This window comes from Nesoenas mayeri (genome assembly GCF_963082525.1).
Source record: "Nesoenas mayeri genome assembly, chromosome: 2".
Classification (NCBI taxonomy): Eukaryota; Metazoa; Chordata; class Aves; order Columbiformes; family Columbidae; genus Nesoenas; species Nesoenas mayeri.
Window position 1 is genome coordinate 22,005,300 of NC_137543.1, and position 15,741 is coordinate 22,021,040.

The following is a 15,741-nucleotide window of genomic DNA, read 5'->3' on the forward strand; positions in this document are numbered from 1 at the left end:
CATTTGGGAGCTAAAGACGAGTAAGGCTTGGCTGGTTTTGTGCTGCTCTGGCAATGCAAACATGGTTTTGCTGCTTTGGTCTGTTCTGAATCTGTCCTTAAAAGTTGAAAAAATTCGAGTGGCTTTACCACCAGGCTCCATAACAGCAAAACATTAAAAATAGCAAGTTGAGTGTTTATTTATGAACTCTTTGCTAACTTTTAAAGCCCAAAGATATTTCTAGACAAACACACATATTAAAATGGAGATAAAGCTGCTCATCAGGAAGATAAGGGTAGAAATGAAACACATACCCCAAATCACCTATTCTGAGCCTAGAAAATTCAAAGTTGAGTTAACTCTTAGAGTGAACTATGTTGACTTTTACTCATGTATCATTGAAAGAGTCAGAAAAGCTTAATGCTTCCAGCAGTGACAATGCAAAAGAAAAAATATTTTAAAATGAGGTCTTTAAAAAAATCACAGAATCAAAGAATATCTGAGGCTGGCAGACACCCCTGGAGATCATCTAGTGGAACCTCCTGCTCAGAGCAGGGCTGGCTACAGCAGGTTGCTCAGGGCTGTACCCAGTCAGGATTTTAGTATCTCCAAGCATGGAGACTTCATAGCCTGTCACAGAAACCTAGTGTTTGGTTTTAAAATATTTTTTTCTTATGTTGAAATAGAGTTTCCTTTATTTCAGGTTGTCCCCATTGCCTCTTGTCCCTGTGCTGGGCACCACTGAGAAGAGTCTGGCTCCTCTTCTTTATGCTCATCCTTCATCAAGTGTTTATACACACTGAAGAGCTCTCACTGAGCCACCTCCTCTCCATCCTGAACATCCCCAGCTCTCTCAGCCTCTCCTTATATGACAGGTGCTCCAGTCCCTTAATCATCTTGACCTTTCTCTGGACTTGCTCCAGTATGTCCTTGTATCCCTTGTACTGGGGAGCCCAGCACTGGCCACAGTGCTCCAGATGGGCCTCACCAGTGCTGAGAAGAGGGGAAGGATCATCTCCCTTGACCTGTTGGCAACACTAAGCCTAATACAAGCCCAGGATCCATTGGCTTCCCTGCCACAGGGGCACATTGCTTGCTCATGGTCAACCTCTTGTCCACACTTCCAGGACTTTCTCTATAGAGTTGCTTCCCATCCAGTTGCCCCCCAGCGTGTGGTGGTGCGTGAAAATCCTTTTAATCTACTCTGCCAAGCAAAAAAAAAAAAAAAAAAATGAGGGCATCATTGAAATTCACTGGCACCTCAGATCAATTAAGCGAGCCTTACATACCTGTGGTCCCGAGAGCATATCCAGTACTGCCTTCAGGTCCTGAGAGGCTATAGGAGTGCGACCAGTCTCATCTGCTTTTACATCTCTGCACGTGCACTTGCCACTTACAATTCTCTTTATGGATAATGTGCACCTGTAGCATACAGTGTGTCCTGACTGTTTTAGGATTAAATGGGTCATACGGTACAGCTGCTTGTGTCCTTCCCTCTGCTATAAATTGAATTTAAGTCACTGCTTTGGCCAAATGAATCCATCCCTTAGTCTCCATGCTTTCACGGGAAAATGCAGGACACTAAATGATGCTACTCTTGTCCTTTCCTTTTCCTGTGAATCCCACTCCTCACTGCCAAGTGAGGATACCACGCTTGGGAGTCCAGATGATGAACAGGGAACTGATCTGGGCTGAAAATAACACATCACAGAAAATGGTTATTTTTTCAGCTGAGCTATGTTTCTGCCTAAATAGTTGTATCCACACTGGGGAAGGTGGAAACCAGCAGCTGCATGAGCAGAAGCAGATCTACAAGAAGCTGCAGGTAATCACAGGTTAAGTACACCCCAGCAAAGCAATCTTTAGTGACTGATTTTAGGGGAGTGCTGAGCATCTGACACATGTTGACAACAAATTATCCAAATCCCTCAGGCGTGATGCTGCCCCTTAATGCTGTGGCTGTAATGGTCTGGCCTCAGGGGCACCAGAATTTATTTCTTCTCCTTCACTCCTGAGCCTCTCACTGAGTTGCCCTGTGTTGAAGGCATTTTCTAGTGAAGAAAAAGAAAAATTACTTTAAATCACCTTAAGCAGTGGAAGGAACTAACACAAAGCCTCCCTTCACTGGGCCACTGGGAAAAAGGTACCCACAATGGCTTCTTTCTGTCTCACTTTCAGGGAAAGAAACATACACCAGTCATTCCCATCCAGAGAACTGGGCTGTGCAGAACTCATTCCCACAGAAGTGCCTCCTGGCTGCAGGTAGGCACTTGTGCCTGAAAAAGACAGAGAAAAAAATCAGTTGTTTCTTCAGGATTATAATTTCTTTATCACTATTTTCTTCCCTATCTATGCTTGGCATGCTGATGCCAGCACCTTCTCAAGACAGATGGGATGGCTCTGGGTTTTCATCTCTGCAGGGCAGAGTTAAGAATGTTTGGATGTTTTAAGGATATTCCAAGTTAGTTCATTTCAAGTTACAACCCAAATGCCATTTTCTAGGTTCATAATGCACAGTTTTGGGATGTTATTTGCTTCCTTCTCAGTCTTCCTTTAACGCCATCTTAACACATCGGGGAACAACAAAAAGCAAATTAATTCCAGTTTTTCAATGCATTTTAAAGAAATAAATTGCAAATATGATTATTGATAACTGAAGCTGCACCTTTCTATACAAGTTGTATAAATACATGTTCTGTGCTATTACCAAGAATAATTCCTTACATTTTTACTATTCTTGTAATAAAGTGCTTATGTTACTGAACCTGTATATAGAGGAATGGCTAAACCTACTGAACCAAGGGCAAAGGGTCAGATGTCTTTTGCCTGGAATATTATGAGCCACTGAGCATTGCAAAACCTCAGGGTCGGGCTGAGGCTCTGACAGTGGCAAACCCCTTAGAAAGTGGAAGTTCCTCACACAGAATCAGCTGTAATGACTCAGGCTGCAGGATGCGCAGTGATTGCAGGTTATGACAGCAGCGGGCCAGAAGTGATCCAAAAGTATCTTCTGAACAACTGAGGGTCGCAAGCTGTGTTCACTGTGATGCCACATCAAAGCCAGAGATGATGTGGGTTGTTTCTGTTTCAGGTCTTCTCTGAGAGCGGGCAAAATTCCTAGTGGGCACACAACATGCTGCCTGAGCATTGTAATGGCAGTTCTTTCTTTGACTACAAGCAGAGAAAACACTGCACTCTATGAGAGTAAATATTGTGAAATCAATCGATCCTAAGTCTATTACAGTAAAAAAAAACCAAAAAAACAAAAAACCAAAAAAACATGTGAGGACTAAATATAAAAAATAATGACAGAAATGTCATGTCAGGTACTATGGCCTAATTTTTAACAGAGCTTACTACAGTGCTTAAACTCATAGTTTTTATGTGTGAGGCACGACAGATATAGTGGCATAAATCAGGCATGCACCAGTGAGGTTGCTCAATTGGAACAATAAGTGACTCGTTAATTATATCAGCCTCTTCACATGGAGACAAGCAATGCAAAGCTCCCTTCCAGCTGAGGCTGCAGGGAGCCCCTCTGACAGGAGAATACAATTGCCTGGGACAGCAGAGTTCCCACAATGTTTCTTACATAGCACAGTGGCCAGAATAGCTCACCTTCAGATCGCTGCATAACCAAACCTACCCCTTCAGAAGAATGGTATGTTGAACTCCACGCTTAGGACTGATGCAGTGGTTCTCAGTGGGAATAGGTTACATCCTGTGTTGACAGTGCTGCTTTTCTGCTCTGTGGCTCATAGAGTCCCTGCCAGCCTCGTGCCTACCCTGAGATACCCGACTCGAACAGGCACAGTTCAGGTCGGGAAAGATGGATGAGACCAGAGTGTACAATGATACAGACGGAGATCATCTGCTCTCTGGACTTAGCTCCAGGCAACAGGAGCTACAGATGTGTAAGCACGTGTTCCTACAAAGCACAGAACAAGTACATGTGTGTATTGTGAGGCTGAAGCTGTGAATGGGAATTACTGAATAAGTGTAGAGGCAGTGGTAGCCGTAACTCCATGATTTGTGGAAGCAGCGCCCTGACCTGGTGCTTCTCTTTGGGCAGTGAATATCTAATTTGTTACACACAAAGTAGAGGACACTTAACAGTACAAGTAGTATATTCTGAAAATGCTTCTTAGTTCATGCCATTCTGCCCATGTAGGCAGAGGATCACCTCATTTGTGGATCCACCTAGGACTTAGGCAGTTGCAGGCATGACTAACTAAATCTTCAGATGCCAGTGCAACTTTACTGATAAAAACCTGACCAACCCCTGTGATCAGTGAGGATAAGTCTTAGCAGTTGCATGATGGGGGATTTGATGTTTATAGAGGCAGCAACAGAGACTAAGGGTTCATGCGCACCAAGGCTCTGCTCCATTGCTAAGGAGATACATGTGAGCTGCTCCAGCTGGGAAGGTTCTAAGTACCCTCTGCAGCCTGGATCCCAGACACAGGCCAGTGGAGGTGGTTCCTCCCTGCCCTTACCCTGTGCCCATGTATTCTACTTTCTGCCAGCCCCAGATTCACACAACTATATAGTTGTTTGATCAGAGAAATAACGAGAGCTAATCCTGGCACAGTACAGCTTGCTTTTATTGTCAGTGTGACACAGCTCAGCTCACCTTGTCCTGAAATCCCATGCAAATTCATATGCTTCACTTTGAGGAACAAGAGGTTGTTCAAATCCAATATCAAGTCTAATAGAGAGTGGGTAAAAATGACCTGCTATCATTCTTAAGAGTCACATGGTGAGTGTGTGAACAAGAAGTGGACTTTTTTTTCCTGATACCAAAATACTTACAGAAGGGAATTTGCAGATTGCTCATATGTGCGGTCTTTGCCAGTCCTTTTCTCAGTTCTCTGCTCAGGTTTTTATAAGGCATCTCTGGGCTGATTTTCCTCCCTTTAACTTATAAGAAAAACTTAGCTTTAAGTTTCAAGGGAACTGAGTAAGATCTGTACAGCACAGTTACTCAGGTAAACATAAAAATACGAGTTTATAGACAAAAGTTGAAGTAAGCCCTTCTAGTGTGTCAGAACATGTTTTTGAGTAGCACTTATCTGCTAATGATCCCTTAATGGTTGTGTCTGACAAATAACACAATGAAAGGAACCTAAAAAATGTCTCTGCTGATAGTTGTGACTACTGTGGTGGGAGATACAGATCTGTCTTGGATGAGTCAAAGGTAGGGTATGGCAAACATTGCAGTGACAAGTACTTGGTTTCAGATGTTTCTCATGGTCTATGAAGAAACACCAGTTATGGAAGTGTTTCATTTCATCTGATCCTGACACTGTAGGAAGACAAGCTTTCACAGATTGGGGTGGTGATTGTAAATCTTTGTCCCCTTGCTTTAAAACACAATAGCTGGCACAGAGAGGCAATATCTTCACATTTTTGGTCTGCCTGCAGAACATGTTTGGCTGCACAACATAGTTGTGGTTTTCCTTCCCATTAAAACCAGGATATTATGTATTCAGCTATTACATTCCTTTATTTTTGTTAGCAAATGTATAATACCAAGTATTACAAGACGCTGCCCCCAGCCTACAGCACAAAAGCCTGTGTTACTCGGAAACCTTCCCACCAGCATGAGGGAGAGCTTCCAGCCCTGCTGCTCACCTCCTGCCACTGCACAAAGCCTCTTGTGTGCCAGCACCTACCACCACCATGGAGCCAAGCACAGGGTGCTCTCACAGCCCTGGGGGAGGCTGGTGAAAGTAATTTTTTAAGCCAGACGTATTTCACATAAAATGTGAGTGTGGGAGGAGATAAACCATGGCTTTAGGCTCCTTAGAGCACTGTTTAGGAGGAATCATTTTCCTTATCTTCCTCTGGTTTGTTTTATAGAAGTTTTTGTTCTCACGGCTGACTTAGCAAAGATAGAAATAATGATTTATAAACATGGGAGGAGAGGCTGCAGAGAAAAGTCCTGTAAACATAAGGTCTGGTGCCTTAGGACTTTATAGGCTGTGATACTTGAGGTGATTTTTTTCCAAGTTATGTGCTCTCTCCAGGTCATGGAGGCATTTGCCTACACGTTTTATGGAATCATTCGAGAGTCTTCACATAAATCTTTTTCCTAGCATCATTTTGGTCTTCAATATTTACAGCAGAGGCAATTTATGAGCATAATATGTTGTCTTAACAGGTAAAAAAATCCCACATCTGCTTTTGCTCCACTTTCACTGACATAGGCAGCACATGCCATATCACAGCACTGGGACATCAGGGGACAGTGTAACCATGTATCTCTATAATACAGTCGTGCCATTGCTAGTAACAGCTTCCACATGAATCTGCAAGGCCTCAGGACTGAGGCTGGTCAGGCTTGCCCTGTCTGAACTCACCCTGTTCTGCCTGCAGCTCTGGTTTACTCAGTTTAGCTGTGACAGTAAGTTCTCTAATTGTTCAGGTGTCTATGGCTAATGTCTTTTATTTTGTGTGATGCAAACCTAGCTTTAGGTAGACACTAGGCAGTAGTAAGCAATTATTCTGCACTGAACAAGGTATCTACCACTCAACATGGATGTAGTGTAGAGAAATGCAGACCTGATGTAACAGCAGAGGCCTTGCAAAGCAGGCACGCAGGACACAGCATAGAGGAGCATGGGCAAGGGGTGAAGACAGCTGGGGCATACGTTGACACTGGAGATCTCCCAACTATAAACAGCTTTCTGCTGGCCAGTTAAAGAACTACAGAGCTGGAGAAAACCGGGTTTAGGGGTAACAAAGAGAATATGAAATAGTATCAAACATATGTAAAAGACACCATTTACAGAAAATTTGGGTGTAAGATGGAGCTGCAGACTGGTGAAGAAAGAACAAAGGTGCAAGTGTATGCTAGCAAAGGATGACTTCAGGTGGAACTTAGAGAGAGGAAGAGGAAACCACCAACATGACCATCATACACCTCTAGAGAGGCACTCCAGGTGCTGGAAACTGCCCCAACAACACCAGGATGCAGCCACCAACATTAGAACCCATTGGAGCAGTGGAAAGCTGACAGGGAGAAGGGGTAGGAAATAATTAGTGTGTGTATAACAATTTTTAATTGGATTGTGGTTTTGGGAAGCACACTCTATGCACAAAAGTAAGGTGCATAGAAATGCTCTGTGCTCTAAGGTATGGAAGTAGTAGTAGTAGTAGTAGTAGTATTCTAAACTGGGAAATGAGATGCACAAGAATGTGTTTAGTGTCCTTTGATATGACTTCAGTGACTATTCCATGATTTCACAAGGAGTTTGTGAAAGGCTGGCAGCCCAGAATGGGTCACTGAGTACAGCCCTTCCAGTTACAAGCACTGCATCAACCTGTTTAGAAACCCCTGAAACCTCTCATGGTCTATCCACACGGTATCACTTCACCATTTACAGAAAACTGAACCAGCTATTCCTGCTTCTTGACATAGAGGTTCAGTTCCTTTAGAGACTGTTTATGCATTCTGACTCACTTTTAATTGTATTAACATTATAAAAGATATTCTAGGCACTAAGGAAATATGTGGACAATATTTTATATGGCTACTGAATAGCACCTGGAAATCTCATGTTTCATGTCTCATGTCTCAGCCTTAACAATTCATCTAGTTCCTAAAAAGGTTTTGATAGTCACAAACAGTCCTATTGATTTCTGTTATATTTGGGAGGTCTGGAACCAAGGTTTTGGTGCAAGATTGTGCCTGAGAAATTTTCTGGAAATAGTGGTTTAAAGTCTACCCAAAGGCAGAGTGGAGATGCTTGCATTACTACTGCTTTATTGCATAAAAGGAAAACTTTACTGCATAGGTTAACAAGTCAGCCCTAAGATTTTCTCCAGTAACCTCAGTTCAGTGTTTGCTGAGAGAAGAGTTTGTGAAATTAGTTTTAGTTATCTAAACAAGATAACAAAGGGACAAAACCCCATTGCATAATCAGTAGAAATGCATCGTTTTCAGTGATGAAAGCAGCGAATTGGCATTTGCCTTCTGAGCACAGCTTTAAGGCAATTTGTGGCAAGCAGCCATGGGTATTATAGTCTGGCTATATATCAGTCTGAAACACGTTAAACATTGAATGTCCACACTATGACTGCATTTCTGAGGTTTTGATCCCCAGAGCCTTGGAAGTTAAAACCCAAGCTGAAATCCAGTCCAGCAGTCCACATGTGTTGTACACAATCCTCTTGCCTCACAGACTGGGAGACACTGCTGAGAAGTGAAATTGGTTGCTGCAATTAGCAGAGGTCAGTGCTTGTGAAACAACTGCACCATCTTAACCTCAGTGGTTTGTAGATCTTGGGATTTAGCTGTCTCTGAGTGTGAGATGAATAACTGAGCAGAAAGTAATGCAGCCTGAGCAGAGTGCAAAGGTTTCTCTTGTCTGTCTTCCCTCTCTTTCTTTTAGTCTCATGATTTCATGGGTCTCATTTACAAGTATGATTCTTTAAAAAATATTAATATCAGATTCTCTTCCAAGAAAAAGGTCAAAATATAAATCCATGCAGTCTAGTGACAAAGCTGAGTCGGTCAGTAATTCATCTTATATCTACTGAAAGGAAAAGTGCCATTAAACCCAGAGAATGGAAGAGAGGTTGTTGAGATCCAGTTGAATAGATTAATTTCACTGCATAGCCTGTTTGTATGCTGGTGTCTTTACTGTGCCTGTGTATGCAGATGTCTGACTTCTGTCTCCCAAACACCATATATGCATAAATGTAATTCAGACCATGAAGGAAAGGTAGAACAGAAAAAACTCCAAGAGAGGCGTGAAAGCCATCACTAAATAAGGCTCTATTCCAGCTGGAAAAAAAACCAACAAACTGTGGATACAGCACAGTTCAGCATAAGGCTTTTCAGAGAAGCACTGTGATGGCTGAGTGTCTGCTTGCAGCCATGCTTTCCGCAGGGCCTTGCACTTGAAGAGTGAAATAATCCAACCTGAAGTTCACCTCTGTCCCCCCCATCATGTGCCTGGGAGCGTGACTGCTGAGGCTGCCACGGAGCAGCAGCCAGGCAGGCAAGGGCTGTGCACGTGCTGGCAGGGAAGGCTGCCGTCAGCCTGCGGCTCTGCTTTCGTGTGCCAATAACGCTTAGCACAACCATCTAATGTAGAGCTTTTCTTCTTTCCTTTGAGTATGCTGTGATCTGCAGTGGAATAAATTAATCCTCCAGTACAAAACCACTATTTTCTGCAAGGATGAAGATGAGAACCTAAACCCTTTCTCCACAGGCAAGGCACAGCCCTCAGAACTAATTAGCACGGAACAAACTGTACTGATAACTCTCCGCTTTCCCCTTCCTGGGCCAGAGAAAGCAAAAAGATTGAGAGCACCACTAAAATTGAAATTTATTGCAGGGAGCAAACCTTTTAACATAGGAAATGGGAGGCTTTACTGGAGATAAAACCTTTTATATTTTGGTTTCCTGCCACTCTTCGGTGCACAAGGCAAGCCTGTTATCTCCCCCTGGTTTCCTGGGGCTCTGCAGGGCCCCAGTGACTCAGAGCAGAGCCTGCAGATCTTCCTCCCACCAGTCACCATCAGCTGACTGCTTCTTTCAGTGGCCTTGTCCTCAGCCAGCCTGGAAATCTTCTGCCCCTTGCAGTGTAATGCTTTGTTTACCTTTGTTAAACCCTAGAGAAATCCAGTGGTTTGGTAGACATAATACGTTACACTCAACAGCTGTTGTCAATGCTGATTTAATAGCAGGTAATAAAACTTTTATGGAAGTGCTCTACAGTGAGCTGCCCTAAACCAAGAGTGTGTTTAAGGGCTGCTCTTCCAATTCTGGAGTGAAGCCAGCAGACTGGTGTTAACTACTGCCGAATCTGGCCCCTCCTCTGCTCACCCTTGACTGGCACCACGTCCCGCTCTCCTTTTTCTGTTAACCTTAAAGATAAGTTTTAACAGAAATGAGAATTTTACTAGAGGGAAGGCATTCCAGAAAGTGTCCTTTTGTGTTGCTTAATAGTCACTATATAAAAAAGACCAAATTTGCATAGTTTCTTTTTCCATTCCCAAGTGACAAATCCTTAAAAGTCAATGAACAGAAGTCCACTGGGGACAGTTTTAACTGCATCAGTCAACAGGAATTTTGTTGTTGACTTTGGTGAAATAAGGATTTGAGACTGACACCCCCAGCATGGGCTTCTCAGGTTTAAACAACAGATTGTTTTAAAAAAGACAGTACCTTTTCTGGGTTGGTTTTCTGTGTTTTGAGCTTGTACTGAAATCACAGAGGCTAACCTGCAAGTTCCAGTTTCTTCCTTTACCCAACATTTTTTTAGAGTTCAAAATAACATGTAAGTTCAACTGAAGCTTAATAGCAGAGCCAGAAGATGGGCTGGCAGAGAAGCACAGGTAGAAACAACGGCATTCAGCTTAATTTCAGCAGCTATCGAGATAATATAAAATAATGAAATTAAACCTGCACAAATCCACTCTCCAAGGCAACAATTATCTTCATTGTTTACCAACACACCTGACAAATCTGGTTTTGATGCCATAATCATTTCCTCTTCCTCTGAGTACAAAGGAAAAGAGCTAAATGTGAAAAAGGATGGGTATATTTAGTCCACAGATGCCCTCCCTGAAATTCCTTTTTGAAGCCACCAGTCTCCTGGTTATCTTGTAGTACAACATACAGACTTGAAAGACTCACAGTGATGCTGAAAGCATCGTATCTGCAGGCTAGCTGTAGCACTAACTGAGAATTTCCCAGAGTTTAAGGAAAAAAAAGGTGCCATTTCATCATTGGAAAGTATTAAATGACTTAGCATTTTGCCTTTGGTCTTGCTGAGTATCAATTTCTCTAATGGGAATGAACATGCATTAGAGGAATAAAATTACCTGATTTTAGGGTTAAAATAATAATTGATAGTACAGGAAATAAAAAAGTGGAAGATTTAGGGAGATTAAAAGAAGATGTATTCTTTCAGACAACAGATATAGGCTGCTTATGTGTGAAAGCCATGACATTTGCAGAAAGCATGGTGGAGGCACAGGGTTCAGTCTGCCGCAGAGGAAAAGAAAGGAGTTGAAGCCTGTTCCTGTGTTGTGAATACAATAGTCAGTAAGAGGTGGACAGCCTCTACACAGGGATGTTGATGTTCATTTTATTCAGCAGTTGTTTAAATCCAAATACTGAGAGGTTCCTCAGATTCTGGATCAGAACCCAGGCACGCTCAAACAGCACTCCCACACATCTGTCTGTCCCTGCCTTGGCTCCCCAGTCACGTAGTTTGGCACAGGCTGGGAAAGTCCCTTTTCCAGCACAGGCCTCAGAACTGGCTCTTGGGGGCCCTTTCCAGCTCAGCAAGAAATTTGGGTGTGAAGTCGTTTAGGAGTAAGGGGAAACTCAATCTCACTCTCCCGTTCATGCTGTAAGTGACAGACTGGGCAATACAGCTGCCTCAGCACACTTTTGAAAAACAGCCTGATGCAGAACTGGCTGCCTGATAGAAGAAAGGATGTGGCCTCCTGTCTTTGGAAGAGGGATTTTGTCATGCATCTCAGAAACAACTCCTGAACCTCTACAATTTCAGCCATGTCCAGAGGTGTCTTTGCAGTCTCTACTGGGTTAGCTCAAGGCACCTGCAGCCTCTGAGGGTATTTCAGCTGCCATCCTGCAGAATTCAACACTTGTCTCCAACAGCCTTGGACTAGATAGCACAGTGGTGCCTCTTCTCTGCTGGAGCCATGTAGGAGGCTTCAGTCAAAAGCCCATTTGAGTCAATAGTACGACTCAGTTAATGGAATTCAGCTGACTAGATGTACATCTGAGCTATTCCCTTTATAGTCAGTGACAAGAATAGGTACAGCTAAGCTATGATCCATTTCCATCTTAAAGGAGACATCGAAAATATCAGATAAATTAGGTTCTAAATGTACCATTTCCACTCTCTATACAAGGAGACCAGAATGAACCACTCAGATACACACATCCACCTGGCTGACCTCTGAAATTAGGTGAGATGAGTCCTGTTCCTAAAGACTTGCCAGACAGCAGAGCACCCTCAAGCTTTAGTACCAAGGGGGCTTTGGTGTGAAGGCACTGTAAGGTGCCTGTTTAGGTGAAGGTACTGTAAAACACAATGCAGGGAGCTAGGGAAGCTGGTGGTAGAGCTAATGTGGTAACACATGAAGCATATATAACCCCAGATTAGGCATCATCTAGGCAACTCTTGCAGCAGGGAATAGGTCCTGGTGCCACAGCAGGAGGACAGCCAAATCTCCAATGAGGATCAACAGACGCAAAATCTGTTCAGTGCCATTAGATGCAAAAGCTGGAACAGTCCCTTCTCGCAGGAACACGGATCAGAGGGAGATAACGTGCACCTTTTATGCAGATTCCAATGAGTAGTTTATTTACCTGCCCTAGGAAGTCCCAACCTGCCAGGGAAGTGAAGCACTTCCCAGAGGGCACTTTGCAGATGCTGTACTGAAAGGGTTTGCTCAGTATAACGTAATTCAGTGTTAACTGAAGCAATAATTAGAGGGCAGGTCTTGTCTCACAGCTCATGGTGCCCCCATATCACTCGAGAGCCTAGGAGTCCTTTCAGCCCCTTCTCACCACCATTTCACTAGTCATTATTGGTACCTGCATTTTCATTTTTAGTGAGACATCTAAACACTTCTGAAAAACCCAGCCCTGGCTACCTGCCAATCACCATCTAATTCAGCCATGCCCATCATCCCTGAAGGGGATCTGTGTGGTTTCACATTCCCAGTAACCAGTTCCTCTGAGGCTGACTTGAGCACTGCTCCCAACAAAAGAAAGTTCCAGTGAGGGCTCAGTGGGAGACAACTGCATCACAGCTTCTTCCAGCTTATTCTCCCCTGTGGAGCTTTGGGTAATAGTTCTTCTTAAAACAAATTCATTTTGTTCACTTCCAGGGGAGATGATGTATGGAATTTGGTGTTATTTGACAATGGCCCATTGTGGAGCCTTGCAAGGCAGGCACTTACTCCATAACTTTCCTTTTCTGAATGAATTGTGAGCTGTTTCCTTCCAGATTGCCATTTTCTTCTTGGCCTCTACTCAAGACAACACTTTTAATTTTTTCTGAGAAGAATTTGTCTTTAACAACTTAAGCTGTATTAACAGTTATGACCCAGATACATGTGTGCAGTAAATAATAGGATAGTAAAATAAAAACCAAAACCACATTTGGGTGTAAGGGAACTTGGGAAAGAAAGAGGGTGTCAATTAGAGACTCATAAACATCATCTTTACGCCATCTCATTTCACTGTTATTTGGCATCCTTAAAGACTGCAGGTCACAAGCAAGATCAAGGACTATGGGAGTCAAAATCTTGGATCCCAGCCTCTAATTTAACCTTGGTCTGACAAGTACCCCTGCTAAATGCTTCAAAAGAAAGTACAGGACATTCCTGGGTACATAGGAGTAGGATAACCTGCCCCATCAAAAGAGCTTATCCTTATCTCCAGTGCTTGGAGATCAGCTTCAGCCCTGAAACTCAAGTAACTGCATCCCTTCCAAAAGCCAGATGGGAGTTAGTTGTCACATCAAGGTCAATGATGGCACTTTCTAAGAAAAAACACCTGCATACTGGTTTGTTTCTTTTACCTGTTGAAATGATTAATGGGCCAATATCAAAAGTACTGAACTAGAAAAGACAACACTCTGGTTGTGGCTAAGGGACAGAGAGGAATGAATTAATTTGCTTAGTAGGTTGTTTTTGTTTTTTCTCCTCTCCTCAGGCTTTAATTACTTTGTTTGGTTCATATTATCATTGTTAATTATGGTTAACTGGCCATGAGCCCGTTCTCTTTTTGCAAACTTGTACAAGCAGGACCAACTTGAGAGAGATAAATATTTGATCAGAACAGCAGACTTCTGGAAAAGTGGAAAGTGGATCCTGTTGTTTACAGGGTCCTGAGAAGTGGATCCTGAGAAGTAGCTTCTCAGCAAGTTGTCTGGCTCTTACCCTTCCAGCTGATGGTGGGCAGGGTACGTGCTGGAGCCCTTTGTAGTAACCCCTCCAGCTCCCACACCTCTCATCTCACCTGCGGTGGTAGCAGCAAATTGTATCTCTTCAACAACATCCAGATGTTTCTTTCAACTCCATGTGCCCTAGCCCTCCAGGGGCAGGGGAGATTTGGCCCTTGCATGCTTGGGACCAAAATCTCCAATTTTGTTCACAGTGCCTAGGAGCCTGTCTGTCTTACAACAACTTTTTATTTCTGAAATCCTTGTTGACTTCATCCTTTCTGCCTTAACAGATCTACATTTATTTATGTATTTATTTAAGACCATATAGAATAAAGGAGCAGTCTTCAAATCTGGCAAAAAAGGTGCCATGTTCCCAGTTTGGAAAGGACCGATCTATCCATTGCTCATCGACTTTAATTCCCATCTGGCTCTGTATCCCACATGCAAAGGTGGCCAGGCTGCATCTGTAAAACAAGGGCAGGCCATACCCTAAAGCCCTGGCTTATATACCAAACATACTGTGCCATTGCCAGCATGATCTCTGCCATGGTTTAACCCATGATAGACAGGGCTCTCCTAGGAAATGCATAGGACAGCCCTTGTTCCCAGCACTTTGGGAGAGGTGATCCTGTTTGAGGAGGGGAAGAGGAAGGAGGGAGCAAGAGAGTTCAAATGTGTGGATGCAAAGCAAGCCATGCTGCTGGGGTTCCATGCCTGCAAATTGCATCTGGTGAGTTTTATTTAGCAGTGCAGATGTGACCTAACTGAACAAGGTCCAGAAGCTGGAGTGTGGCAGGGACACCGGGATGATGCTGTTGCAGGGGTCCAGCAGCCAGATGGCATCTTGCTTGTCTGCAAGTGAAACTCAAGCATCTGTTTAAGTACAGAAATACAGCCAACCCTCATGCCATGGTCTGTCACCAAGGCTAAGGTCAGCCATGGTGTTAGTCCAAAGTCCTGAGGTTTGCATGAAAGCGTGAAGGAGCTTCAGTGGGTAAATTTTTCCCTTCCCCACATTTTTTCCTTCACAACGTTCAAATTCATTGTCATTCAGGTCTCAAGAGAGAGACTTTCCTAGACTTCTTCCAGGAGCAGAAAGTAATGAAGGGAATAAGCAATGATTCTTCTTTTATGTCATATCCAGAGGGTGGCATTGTCATTTTGGGAGCTATTTGCTTGGCCTACCTTGGAAGCTGAACTGCCTTAGGCCTCCTATGCAGCTGATGGTGAAAGGTGCTCAAAATGGCTTTCCAAGGGATCCCAAATTAGAATTACCCTAGAGGGCCTCCTGCCTCTTTCCATTGAGTGCAATTAAATAGATTCTTAATTTTAGCCTTCCGAGTTTCACCTAAATTAGATGTCTGAAGACATCCATCTCAGGCTGTAAGTGTGGCTTGCTGAACTGCATTGACACCCAGCTGTCACAATTAAGCTTGTTTATTAACACTGGTTAAGGGAGTGGACGGAGGGAGAAAACTATGCCAGATTATTCTGAATCTGTTCCCTGAAGCATCTGCTCACATTTTAGGTATAAACCAGACATATTCGATCTGGAAAGGTCACGGGAAGGCAACTCAGACCTGCTCTCAGTTTATGGATCATTCTTAAAGAAAAAAAAAGAAGGAAAAACTGTGCCTTCACAGGTAAAAAAACACAATTACTATATAAAAATAAGTTCTTACCCAAGTGTGTAACTAAAGAAAACTAACCCTACAGCTATACAGATACTGTGATCTTTACTGTTACCTCAGCATGCTAATTGAAAACAAGAAAACCTAGGTCAGAAAACAATGTAGTTCACATAAATCTGAAATGG